Raw genomic sequence first — 11,957 nt, 5'->3', positions numbered from 1 at the left:
TCACCTCGGCTGGCAGCGCGTGAAGCAGGGGCTCCCTCCCACCACCCAACCCCGTCCCAATGGCAGGGCTGTGGGCAAGCGCACGGTGAAGCCAGCGTGTGTGGGGCACAGTCATTGAAACGGGAAGTTACGGGTTGCAAAACTTTTCTCAACCCATAAAGGGAAACGTCATTTGCCTTAAGACTTCACTTATGGTGCGGGTTTTTTTTATTTTGATTTTTGCTTTTTGGGGGGGGGTGGGTTTTGGCCACGAAATATTTTTAGGCGTCAGATTTTTAAGTTAATTTAATAGGCAGGGGAGTATTTCGGATGCTTAGTTTCTTCTGTGACACATTTATTAAGCACGAGGCTGAACTCTGCCCTATTTATGTAAGAAAAAGAATGAATACCAGCAACTACGTGTGAGCCAATATATTAGTTTCCTGTTTCTGCTCTAACAAATTGCCACAAACTTAGTGGCTTAAAACCGTATGAGTTCATTGTCTTCCATCCCACAGGTCAGGGTCTGGGCTAAAGTCAGGTCAGGGCTGGCCTGCCGAGACCCTGGGGCAGGGTCTGCTTCCTCGCCTCTCCAGGTTCTAGGGGCCGCCTGCATTCGGTGGCTCGTGGTCCCTGCCTCCATCTTCAGAGGCAGCAGCGTAGCATCGTCTCTCTTCCCCAACCTCTGCTTCTGTCTTTATATCTTCTCTCTCCAACTCCGACTGGACAATCCACGACCATCTCCTCGTCTTCACCAGCCTTTCACCATTTCAGATGATGTTCACAGTTTCCGGGGTTGGGACATGGGCCTCTCTGGGAGATTTATATTCAGTTGATCCCAGCCAAGATGTCCCAGAACCACAGACACAGCACAGAGAAAGGAAAGAGTGGTCAGCCCCCGCAGTCTCACACGACGACCAAGGAGAGGACATCAGCACAGTGCTCCCCGTGACGGATTCACACAGAAAAGGGTGTGAACGTGGAAGACCCCATCCTTTCCTTCCAAGAGGCAAGACTCTTTAAAACAATGCTAACTACGGTGACGTGTCAATAAGATGAGCATAAGAATGCTGATGGGCCAAGCCACTGCACGTCCCACACAGCAGATCTGAAAGAACACAGCATTTTGGAGAAAGGCAGCACGGGCCGAAAGTGGAATAAGCATTTTACATAGAGAGAGAGATAGATGACAGACAGATAGAAATACAGACCTAGGTATGTAGGTCTGGCTGTAGAGGCTCTGAGAGGGACTCGTGAGAATACATGGAAGTCTTCGGGTAGCTGAGTCTGAAGGCACCTTGGAGAGCACAGCCACGCTCCCTCTGTCCCACCCGGGGGTCACAACGCCACTGACACCTGCAGGGGCCAGCAGGAGGATCAGAGAGGAACACGTCCTGGGCCCCCGCTGTGTGGAGCGCCTCTCCTCCCGGATGACCTCGGAGGAGCCGAGTGACTGCAGAGCTCGCGCACTTCCTTGGCAGCCATCAGTCTGTCCGCTAGCCCGTACCTGTCCCCGCGGCTCCCTCCCACCTGTCCGTGGTCGGTGTCCTGCTTTAGCGCCTGCCCCGTTCCCCTGCCCAAGAGCCTGCTCCCCAGTCCTCACCACCCTCCCTCCACCATCTGTTCCTTTCTTCCGCATCCTCCCCAGTAGGCTGCCACCAAGTTAGCAAAGCTCCCCAATGAAAACAACTCCCTGGCCCCATCTCTGTCCCCTAAAACGTGGTTTACCCGCACTGTCTCGACTCCCTCATCTCCTGGCTGCCCCTCGGCACCCTCCAGGCAGGCTGCGTCCCCATCGTGCCAAGGAAGCCCCAGCGTCCCCAGGAAGCCCGTCTGACGGCCGGGTCTCGGCTGTGGCCCTCTCCACACAGGTCGCTCCTTCTCACGCCCTCGCCGGCTCCTCCTCCCAATCTGTAAATTCGGGCACCCTCAGGCTCCGTCCTCAGATCTCTTCGTTGGCTTGTCGACACTTGCTCCCCAAGCAGTGAGTGTCGTCCGGTTCTGTGGACTCGACCGCCATCTGTGCACAGGAACACCGGAACCACACCTACGCCCCCGCCCCTCCTCACACCCCCAGTTCCCACCTGACACCTCCACGAGGACCACGGACAGAGGAAAAGTCCTCCCTCCTTCCCTCCCAGGTCTGCGGCTGGTCTAATAACTAGACTGACACAAGACAGATCAACAGGAGAAAAACAAGTGTGACTTTGTGCGTGCACGGTACCTCTGAGAGCCCCGCAGAGATGTGAGCCTCAAGGAAGGGACCGGAGCAGGCAGCTTCCGTACCTTTTAGACAAAGAAAGAGTGAAGTTGTGAAGAACGGACAAGACGAAGCATTCAGGGCTCGAGTGGGAATGGTGAGCAGGCAACGAGGCTTGTCAACACAGGCCTCCAGGCCCTCGATTCCCTAGCTCTGGTGACAAGGACACCCTCCCTCCTCTGGGGACAGGGAGGGGACATTTATCTCCTGCTGTCAGGGGGCAAAGGAGGCTCAGAGCATCCTTCTTGCACCGGCTCTTTCTCAAGTGACTTTAATTCAATATGCCAATAATCCATACCAATAATCAATATTCCAGAGTGGCACATTTTGGGGTGACACATTCAGAACCCCAACAATGGTTAGAGGCTTCTCCAATGTAGCATGTCAAGGAGTCCCTGAGTTTGCCCCATTCCTGCCTCTCTCCCCCTCCTTCATCTCTGTTAATGGCCATGCCATTCACTAAAACCTTTTCTCTCCTTGTCTCAAATTTAGACCCATTCCACCAGCATTCAAATGTCCAAACCTGTGATGTGTTAGACGTGTGCCTTTGCAGGCAGCACTGGCCCCGGAGCCTCTTGCTTCACCTGGGCTCACCGGGGTCCTGGGTTCCTCGTGTCTGTGTGGCGTGGGCCGGGGCTCCCCTTGGGGCACCATGGGGGAGTGTGGAAGTGAGGGGAAAGGGACAAGTGTGAATAGACGCCAACAGCAGACACTGAGCATGAGCGATGCTGATGTGTGGGCACGCACAGAGGAGGGATCACAGCCCATTTCTGAACCCTGAACGCAGACAGGGGAGCGTTGATAAAGGAAATAGCAAAGGAAACCACAGCGAGACTCTGCGCCTCAGTGGGAGGTGGGCGGGGAGCGTGGAAGAGACGGCTCTGCTGGGGAAGGCGGCGGCCTGGCTCGGCGGGCGGGGCGAAGAGGAGGACGCGGCTGAAAAGCAGCCACTGTCTGAAGATGTGTGCAGAACGGTCCACACCACCCACCCCCACCCCGTGCACAGAGCTGCCAGGGCCGTCGGCCAGGCAGTCACCACCGGGGCGGAGTGAGGTGCCCAGGCAGGGGAGGACTTGGCAGCTGGCGTGCAGGCCAAGAGCGAAGGCCGCCTGTGCAGGAATGCAGTTGTGGGGGCGGAGCCCCAGCTTAGCATCTGCTCGCTTCCTGGCCCACCCCTGCTGAGGGCTTTCCCAGGCAGCAGGCCCTGCTCAGGCCCTGGCGCTTCCACCAGCCTCTGCAGCCGGCCAGAGCTTCGAGAAATCCTGCCCATGGAAGAAGGCAACCAGGATGCCAGAGAGAGAAGGACAGAGGAGGAACTTACCTCGGAGGAAACAGGGAACTCAGAGAACACCCGACAGCAAACCAAGAGCATTGGCTCAGCATCCTCAGAGGCGCTAGGAAACGGGGCATCTGTAGAGCAAGAGCATGGCATCATGCAAGCGAGCCGTGTGAGCCTCTGGAAACCAAAGCGAGGCTTCACAGGGGGCAAACAGCAAATATGGACTGGCAGGGATGTTGAGGAAATCTCAGAGAACACAGAGAGGAGGAGGACAGAGCTCATGACGGAAACAATAAGAGACACAGGTGGTTAAAGCAGCCCAGGCCCATGGCCTAACCCGCAGGAGCTCCAGGAGAAGAGAGACAGGGACAGAGCGAGAGGGACAGAGACAGAGAGGGACAGAGAGACAGAGAGAGAGAAGGAAAGAAAAAGAACATAAAATGGAAGGTAGGAAATTATCAAAGAAACAATAGAAATTTTTCCAAGAGCTGAGGGGGACACAATCCCCGCATTGGAAGAGCGTGAAGAATACAAATGCCACTCTGAAGAGAGACTTGACAGAAATTGCTGTCCCAGTGATGTCCTTTGCAGGCCCGTCCTCTAGTGCAGAGCATCCAGATGGAGCCCCCGATGTGCCCGAGGCAGATATGCACATGCTGAGTTTGACCTTTGACTCGTCCTTGGTTGGCTGAGCGGGGCCGGGGCAGGGCCTCCGCCAGGAACAGCGCCCTCCTGCTCTGACTCTAGTCCCCATGCCACAGCACCTGGTCCGGCATGCGACACGACACAGGAAGGTTGGGAGTCACTTGTCCCCGAATAGGAGACCTGGACAGCTTAGGGTGGCACTCTTTGTGGGAGCAAAACAAATGGGAATAGCTTAAATGTCTACCAATGGGAAAACGGACTAAAAAACAACACAGAGAACATTACACAAAATAAGGACACACACAGGACTCACAAGTCCTCACGGATAGAGTGTGAAAACAAATGTTAGTGAAAAAGCAGGCTGCAAACCATTTATATAAGATCTATAATACCATTCACATAAAGTTAAAAACCAAACCCAGTGGGTTGTACGTATAAAAATAAGTTTTCAGACTACAGTTTATGATTTTTTTTTTTTTTAAATGCCAGTAAGCCTTGAGACGTAGTATCTTCGCTGAGATGTTTGGTGATGTCCTGCTCCACCGCCAGGGGACACGAGCCTCCATTATTTTATGTCTTCAGGACCTGATGTCATTGCCAAAGATAGGTGTGTTAGACGCAGGGAGGGAAATGCCTCCCCAGAGAGCGAATGAGGCAATCGATGAGTTACACATCAATAAGCAACTAGACAAACCGAGAATTCTTAGGAAACTCAAGAATGTGGCGGATCCATTCACTCCCTCCACCAGATCTGGACGGATACGGCCTGAGGCACTTTGCCAGAGCTGGGGGCACACCTGATCCACGCCCCACATGGCTTCCATTCTGACAGAAGGTCTTGTGTCACCACCTGCAAACGCACGTGAAGTAGAAAGAGCTGTGGGCACCCCCGGGGAGATGGGACCAGCCCAGGCGTCAGGAAGAGCCGCCTTGATGAAGCAATGTGTAAGCTGAGAGCTGTAGGACCAAAGGAGCTGACAAGGTAAAGAAGCACAAAAGAACATTCCAGATTAAGGGAGCTCAGGTATGGAACCAGTTGAGAAGTTATGACTAAAATGAGAAATCTGTGATTACAAATAGTAATGCTGTCACCTAAGAACTACCATGCCGTTTCTGCGCACAAAAGGGGTTCCATCACAGATTCCCGGGAACGGCATGCTGAGTGAGATTCGTCTTCACAGTGAGCAATCTAGTGGATTCCACCGTTCTTCTGTTCTGAAGGTTACACGTTTCCTCTAAGACTGGTGCTTTTTGCAATTGCAAAAACATAATATTCAACTGCTTTTGCATGGCTATGTAGCTTCATACAAGACAAATGTCCTATATCCCAATATAGGCACTGATTTTTCTATCTTAGGAAAATAGTTTTGCCCCTGAGTTGCTGTGGATTCTTTTTTCAGAATTTAGAATGTAGAACATGGGGGAGGGGGCTGGAAGCCTTTAACTTCCAAGGACAAATTTCATAACGTTCTAGATTTGAGCGTGTAATTTCATTAGTGATGTGTTCTCTTTGTTTTTGCTATTTGCAGTGACTATTTCAGGAGTTCAAAATTACAAATTTTATTTTGAAGAGCTTATAAAAAGTAAAATTGTCTACTTTATAGTATTGAATTTTCAAACAAAATAAGAATACGTAGTAGTTAGGGCCTTGCCAATGGAATAAGATAAGGGGGAAAAAACTAGGAAATATGAATAATGTAATGATGGTTGTCTTATACACAAATTCAAAGTGATCAGTGGGAAAACTAGCAGAAGTCATAGAAGAGCCCCGTTAGGGGGGCAGTGGGCAGATACGGTTCCAGCAACAATACTGATGAGAATGGAGCCTGCCCCAGGGAGAGAGTCCAAGGCGTCCTGCCCTATAGACCGACCTGTATCAGCCTCCGGGAAGCGTAGGACGTCCTGACCTGATCCCACCTGATTTCTATCCAAAGTTATAGGACCACCCAATACCCAGACCTCACCTGCACTGATACCATTTTAACAATTTTTTGCATGATCTTTCCTTTGTCTTGTAAAGAAATAACTCACATACCTGTGCCTTGTAAATTTAACTCTAACCCTCCACACATTGCGGCTCTTAGTGCCCATGGGTCCCGTCCCCATGCTATTATCTGAATAAAAGAAAACTGCTGCCAGGGCTGCCCCCATGGCCCAGTGGTTAAGTTTGCGCGCTCCACTTTGGTGGCCCAGGCTTTCGCCGGTTCGGATCCTGGGCGCAGACATGGACCCGCTCATCAGGCCATGCTGAGGCGGCGTCCCACATGTCACAGCTAGAAGGACCCACAACTAAAAATATACAGCTATGTACCCGGGGGACTTTGAGGAGAAAAAGGAAAAATAAAACCTTGAAAAAAAAAGGAAGGCAAAAGATAAAAATATTTTTTTAAAAAAAGAAGAAAGCTACTGCCAGACCTTGAGAGTCCAAGAAATCTTTCTTTTGACTCCTCAACTCACCAAGCCCGCATCAATAACCACTAGGTTTTCTATAGACAAGGAATATCCAGTTAGAAAAGGTAATGAAAAATAATCCCCCCAAAACTATAAAACAGGTACCAAAACTGATCAGTAAATGCATCCAATCCTAAGCCTAATGGAACTTGAAAGGTGAACCCTAATATTCTTTTAAAAGAGAAAATAAAGAAAATATGGCAAGAAAATTTTAAAGGTGGGAGATAACGAGTGCACTGTCGTATCGCACGCAGATCTCCCGGGCTCTGGAATGAGGACAGCGTGGCTGTGCACCCCTACAGGCACCCTGATCGGGGGAACTGAGCACGTGACAAAGGTCGTAGTTCAAACAGATAGGAGAAGAAGGGATTATTTTCTAAGTGGTGTTGAGACAACTGTCTGTCCATTTGGAGAAACTGGGATGTCTTCCATATATCACACATTCTTAAAAATTTTTGTATTGATTAAGGACCCAAATGTAAAAAAAAAATAAAATTATAAAAGTACTGGAAGAAACAAGGGAGAATATTTTTATGATTATTGGGTGGGAAAGGACTGTTACAGACTGAATGTTTCCCCGAAATTCATACGTTGAAATCTTAACCCCGATGTGACAGACCTGGGATGGGGAGGAAGACCTACTCTCATACATTTTTGGTAGGAAATTGGTACAGGATTTTTAGAAGAACTAGGTGGAAGTATCTATCAAAATTTAAAGTGTACGTATTGTAGGGGAGGAAGACAAATCCTCTACCCTCTAGGTCCTTCTGGCTGGGCTATGAATTAAATTGACATGAGACAGAATAACAGGAAAAAATTAAACAAAGCTTTATAACACGGATACATGGGAGAGACCCAGGAAAACTGAGCACACAGCCAGAATGGCCCAGCTGCCACCTTAAATATCATCCTCTGGGGCTGGCCCGGTGGCTCAGTGGTTAAGTGTGCACATTTTGCTTTGGCAGCCCGGGGTTCACCAGTTCAGATCCCAGGTGCAGACATGGCACCGCTCGGCAAGCCATGCTGTGGTAGGCATCCCACATGTAAAGTAGAGGAAGATGGGCACGGATGTTAGCTCAGGGCCAGTCTTCCTCAGCAAAAAGAGGAGGATTGGCAGCAGATGTTAGCTCAGGGCTAATCTTCCTCAAAAAAAAAAAAAAATCCTCAAAGGAGGACGTTGGGGGTAGTGGTTTGAGATTTCAGAGGGGAGGCAAACAATTTACATAAAGGTGGAAATGCAAATGTTTTTTAAACAAGTTTTGCTGGGCAAAAAATGGGCTTGTTGGTGCCTTTCTATCACGTCTGTTTTACATTATCCTATAGCCGTCAGCTGTTGTATGGTGCGAGCTCCTTCCAGGAAGGGGCCTTCCGGGTTAAAGTCTTTCAGGCAGTTTGGGGGAAGCTCAAATGTTCTTCCTGAGTCTTTTGAGCCTTTATTGTCTTCAGCTCGAAATAATCCGCATACCAGAGTGGTGCATCTTGGGGCAGCCAGCCCTGAACCCCATCAGGAGGAAGGCAATTCACATGGAGATGGGAAAGCACATGTGTGGTAGACAGAACTCTGATGAGTGGGCTCAGCCAGGACCCTCCCCGTCTGCCACGCCCAGAGTTATCTATGGTGATGGCCTGTCCTGGGGACACGCCTTCTATCTTAAATTCTTTCAGGCAGTTAGGGAGAAGGTCACAGTTTCTTTCAGAGTCTTTTATTCTTAAAAATAATCAAGGCAAAGGGACACTTTGGGGTGGCCAATTCTGATGCCTCACAGTATACTTTATGATAGCGATTACATTTCTAAAAAGCTGTCCTACAGAAATACTCACGCATGTGTAAGTGGATGTTTATAAAAGTATCGTTCATCAGAATAAAAACTGGAAACACCCTAAATGTCCATCAGAAGGGGACTTTAAATAAACTGTGTCACTTTAATACTAAAGAAAACTATTTAGTGGTTATAAAGAATATAAGAAATTCCAGTTTGGGACAGCCGACCAATGACACCTGCTACCCTCCAGCTCTCTGAAACCTCATGCCTGGAGCAATGCCTCCTTTGACCAGGGCTCCCTGCCCACCCCCTACAGTGAAGTCGGCCTGTCAGCGGTGGTCTCCTGAGCTCCTAGTCAGAGCTCACTGGAAACTTCCCTGGGGGTACACGACTTCTGTTCAAAACAACACTGCCAAATTCCAGTGGCCGCTGAGACCCCCTGTAACGCACATCCCCAGATCACCATGAAGAAGAAAAGAACAGATAGTTTACAAGAGACATACTTATATAAACAAGCAGCTGGGCAGAGGGAGAAAAAAGTAATTTGGGGAACAACTTATAAGTTAGAAACTCTCTAACATACTTAGAAAGATTTATGGGGCTGGGCTGGTGGCACAGCGATTAAGTTGGCACATTCTGCTTCAGTGGCCCGGGGTTCACAGGTTCGGATGCTGGGTGTGGACATGGCACAGCTTGTCAAGCCATGCTGTGGGAGGCATCCCACGTGTAAAGTAGAGGAAGATGGGCACGGATGCTAGCTCAGGGCCAGTCTTCCTCAGCAAAAAGAGGAGGAGTGGCAGCAGATGTTAGCTCAGGGCTAATCTTCCTCAAAAAAAAAAAAAAAGAAAGAAAGAAAGATTTAAGGACATTTTTCACTATAAAATAAAACCTGGACAAATAGAGAATTAGTATTCAACAGGCAGAGAGTTTCAGTTTTGCAAGATGAACAGAGTTGTGGAGATGACTGCACAATAATATGAATGTGCTTAACGCCACTAAACCACTCTAAAAATGGTTAAGATGGTAAGTTTTATGTTATCTGTATTTTACCCAAATTAAAAAAATAAACCAGGATATTATGAAAAGTGACTAACCAAAGACGGAGGATGCCTTCTGGCTATTCCTTGGCGGTGTTCTCCCTGCAGCTGGTGGTAACAAAGGAGATGGGAACAGGAGCTGCTCGGCTGGCCATCTGGAGAAGCGCCTGGACAGGGCCACCCACCCTGGGCTGTGCGTGCGGCAGACCCACAGCCATCTTGGGACCAGAGGGGAGGCAGGCGGGAGGCAGAGGGGCCTCAAACACGGCGTGCAGCTGCGGCTCTCCACCAGCCTCCAGCCCCGACTCTGCTTTCTCATAAGCCCTGGTGATTTGAGCCACTATTTTTGGGTTCTGTGCAGCCAGATGCAACCCCCAACTGATGCATTCCTGTTATACCACACGCCTGTCCTGTGTCCCCAGCAGCACCTGGCAGAGAGCTGTGCAGAGCAGCCTCTTCACAAATACTTGTGGAATGATAGGAATAGCCCCCTGACTGTTATAACTTATATCCACCAGAGCACAGCGCCCCCAAAGGGATCGCTACCTTGAAGACCTAAAAGGAAAACAGCAACCTTCCCTGGGGAGGAGCTGAGGACTAGCGACACTGCCCCCAAGGCACCCTCCCTGGGTGTGAGGATGACGCCCCAGCCGATGAGGGAATAAGCCAGAACCCCACTGTGGATTTCCGAGCTCCAGCCCCTCAGGAACTCAGCTCCCTGAAGCCAGTCAACTTGTGGCATTAGTGCCAGGGAGCAGGTGAGGAACCCTCGAACTCATTACAGCTGGAGCCAGAGCGCCTCGGCTGGGGGGTGGGGTGGGGGGGGGCGTGTTAACCCCTCCCCATGGTTCCCATCACGGGCCCTTCCTGAAAACCGGAGGAGACAGATTTCCCTTTCTTCCTGGCAGTCAGCAGCAGTCACTTACTCAATGGACACAGGACGAAAGAATTCTTAGCCGTCCTCATTAGAAAGGCTGCTAAACCGTAAATGGCACAGGTTGTGGAACACAGAACAAACACTCGAGCTGCTGGCCCTCCTCTGTCGTTTCTGAGATCAGAAACCTGGACCTGGAAAAGCTAATATTTATCACTAATTTAGCAACTAATTTGGGAACTTAAATCCACACTTGACAGTGTAGGGGAGGAAAAATAATTTTCCCTTTACAATGAGTTCTTGACTGAGATCCTCCAGTAATGAAAGACAGATTGATAAGGGAAAACGACGGAAGGTTAGTGTTATGTATACTCATGTATACATGGGAGAGACCAGGGAAACTGAGAAGCTCCCCAGACGGCCCAAGCCACCACCTTAAATACCATTGTAGGGGAGGACGAAATAGTCCTCTCCCCTCTGGGTTTTTCCTGGCAGGTCTAAGAATTAAATTGCCCTGAGACAGAATAACAAGAGGAAATCTCCAGGTATACGTGGGAGAAAGCCAGGAAAACTAAGTGACTCGCCAAAATGGCCAAAACTACCACCTTAAATATCACCTTCAACTAAAGACGAAGGACGAGGTTGGGGTCGTGGTTTAGGGTTTTGAAGGATAGGAAGGCAACTTGCATGGAGGTGGAAAAGCCAACATTCATTAGGTAAACAAATCTTTCCGTGCCTTGTAGAGACAATGACACATGGAGGGGACTTTGATCAAAGCAGCCCTGCTCAGTTCCTCCCCACGCACCACACCTGGTTCACATCATACTGTAGTTACCTATGGCGACAGCTCCTTCCTGGAACAGGCCTTCCATCTGACATTCTTTTAGGCAGTTCAGGGGAAGGTTTCTTCCCCCAAATTTTTTCAGAATTTTCCCCAAAATTTCTTTCTGAGTCTTTTGTTCTTAAAAATAATCAAACCAGGGGCTGGCCCCGTGGCTGAGTGGTTAAGTTCACACACTATGCTGTGGCGGCCCAGGGTTTCGTCAGTTCCGATCCTGGGTGTGGACATGGCACCACATGTCAGGCCATGTTGAGGCGGCATCCCACATGTGACAACTAGAAGGACCTGCAACTAAGGTATACAACTATGTACGGTGGGGGGTGGGGGGAATTGGGGAGAAAAAGCAGAAAAAAAAAGATTGGCAACAGATGTTAGCTCAGGTGCCAATCTTTAAAACAATAATAATAATAATCAAGCCAGAGACACATTTTGGGGCAGCCAATTCTGACCCCCCACACTGTTTACAGTTAAAAGAGAGATGTTGGGGTGGGGAGGCCAGTTTGCGGGGGTGACTAGGAAGAGCAAGATAAACAGGGGACATTGAAGTCGGTGCTCTTCCCAGGATCAGATTCTCCTGTGGTTCCGAGCCGGCCTCCTCTTCCTGGTGCAGAGGGAAACCTATAGATGGAGATTCCCTTTGTAGATGTGAACGTCCCCCCCAAACGGCAGCTTCTGCTGTGTTTCACAGCTTCTCCTGCCTCAGCTGTTTCTCCAAATAATCGTTGTGCCAAAGAGACGCATCTGGGGAGGCACATTCTGCTAGCCTTCAGCAAGCTCTAACATCTAGAAGAAAAGGGATAGTCTTGATATTTTCCCCAAATACTGCAT

The 11,957-nt window shown here is 49.6% G+C and overlaps 1 long non-coding RNA gene across 3 annotated transcripts in view; it reads right to left on the bottom strand.

Annotated features, from left to right (window-relative positions):
* Positions 1-308: 308 nt before the first annotated feature.
* The window catches only part of LOC123280177 (uncharacterized), a 32,456-nt gene continuing 20,807 nt past the window's right edge, over positions 309-11,957 (bottom strand). For all 3 annotated transcript variants that reach the window (XR_006518845.2, XR_011497371.1, XR_006518846.2), the window contains 5 exons: positions 3,561-11,912; positions 2,204-2,265; positions 1,708-1,999; positions 1,191-1,335; positions 309-1,087 (listed from right to left, as the gene is read on the bottom strand). This is a non-coding gene — a long non-coding RNA (uncharacterized lncRNA). The remainder of the gene's footprint in view (positions 1,088-1,190; positions 1,336-1,707; positions 2,000-2,203; positions 2,266-3,560; positions 11,913-11,957) is intronic.

The sequence above is a fragment of the Equus asinus genome, chromosome 23, assembly GCF_041296235.1.
Source record: "Equus asinus isolate D_3611 breed Donkey chromosome 23, EquAss-T2T_v2, whole genome shotgun sequence".
Classification (NCBI taxonomy): domain Eukaryota; kingdom Metazoa; phylum Chordata; class Mammalia; order Perissodactyla; family Equidae; genus Equus; species Equus asinus.
The sequence above is the reverse complement of the archived record's forward strand: the minus strand, read 5'-3'. Positions and strand labels throughout refer to the sequence as shown.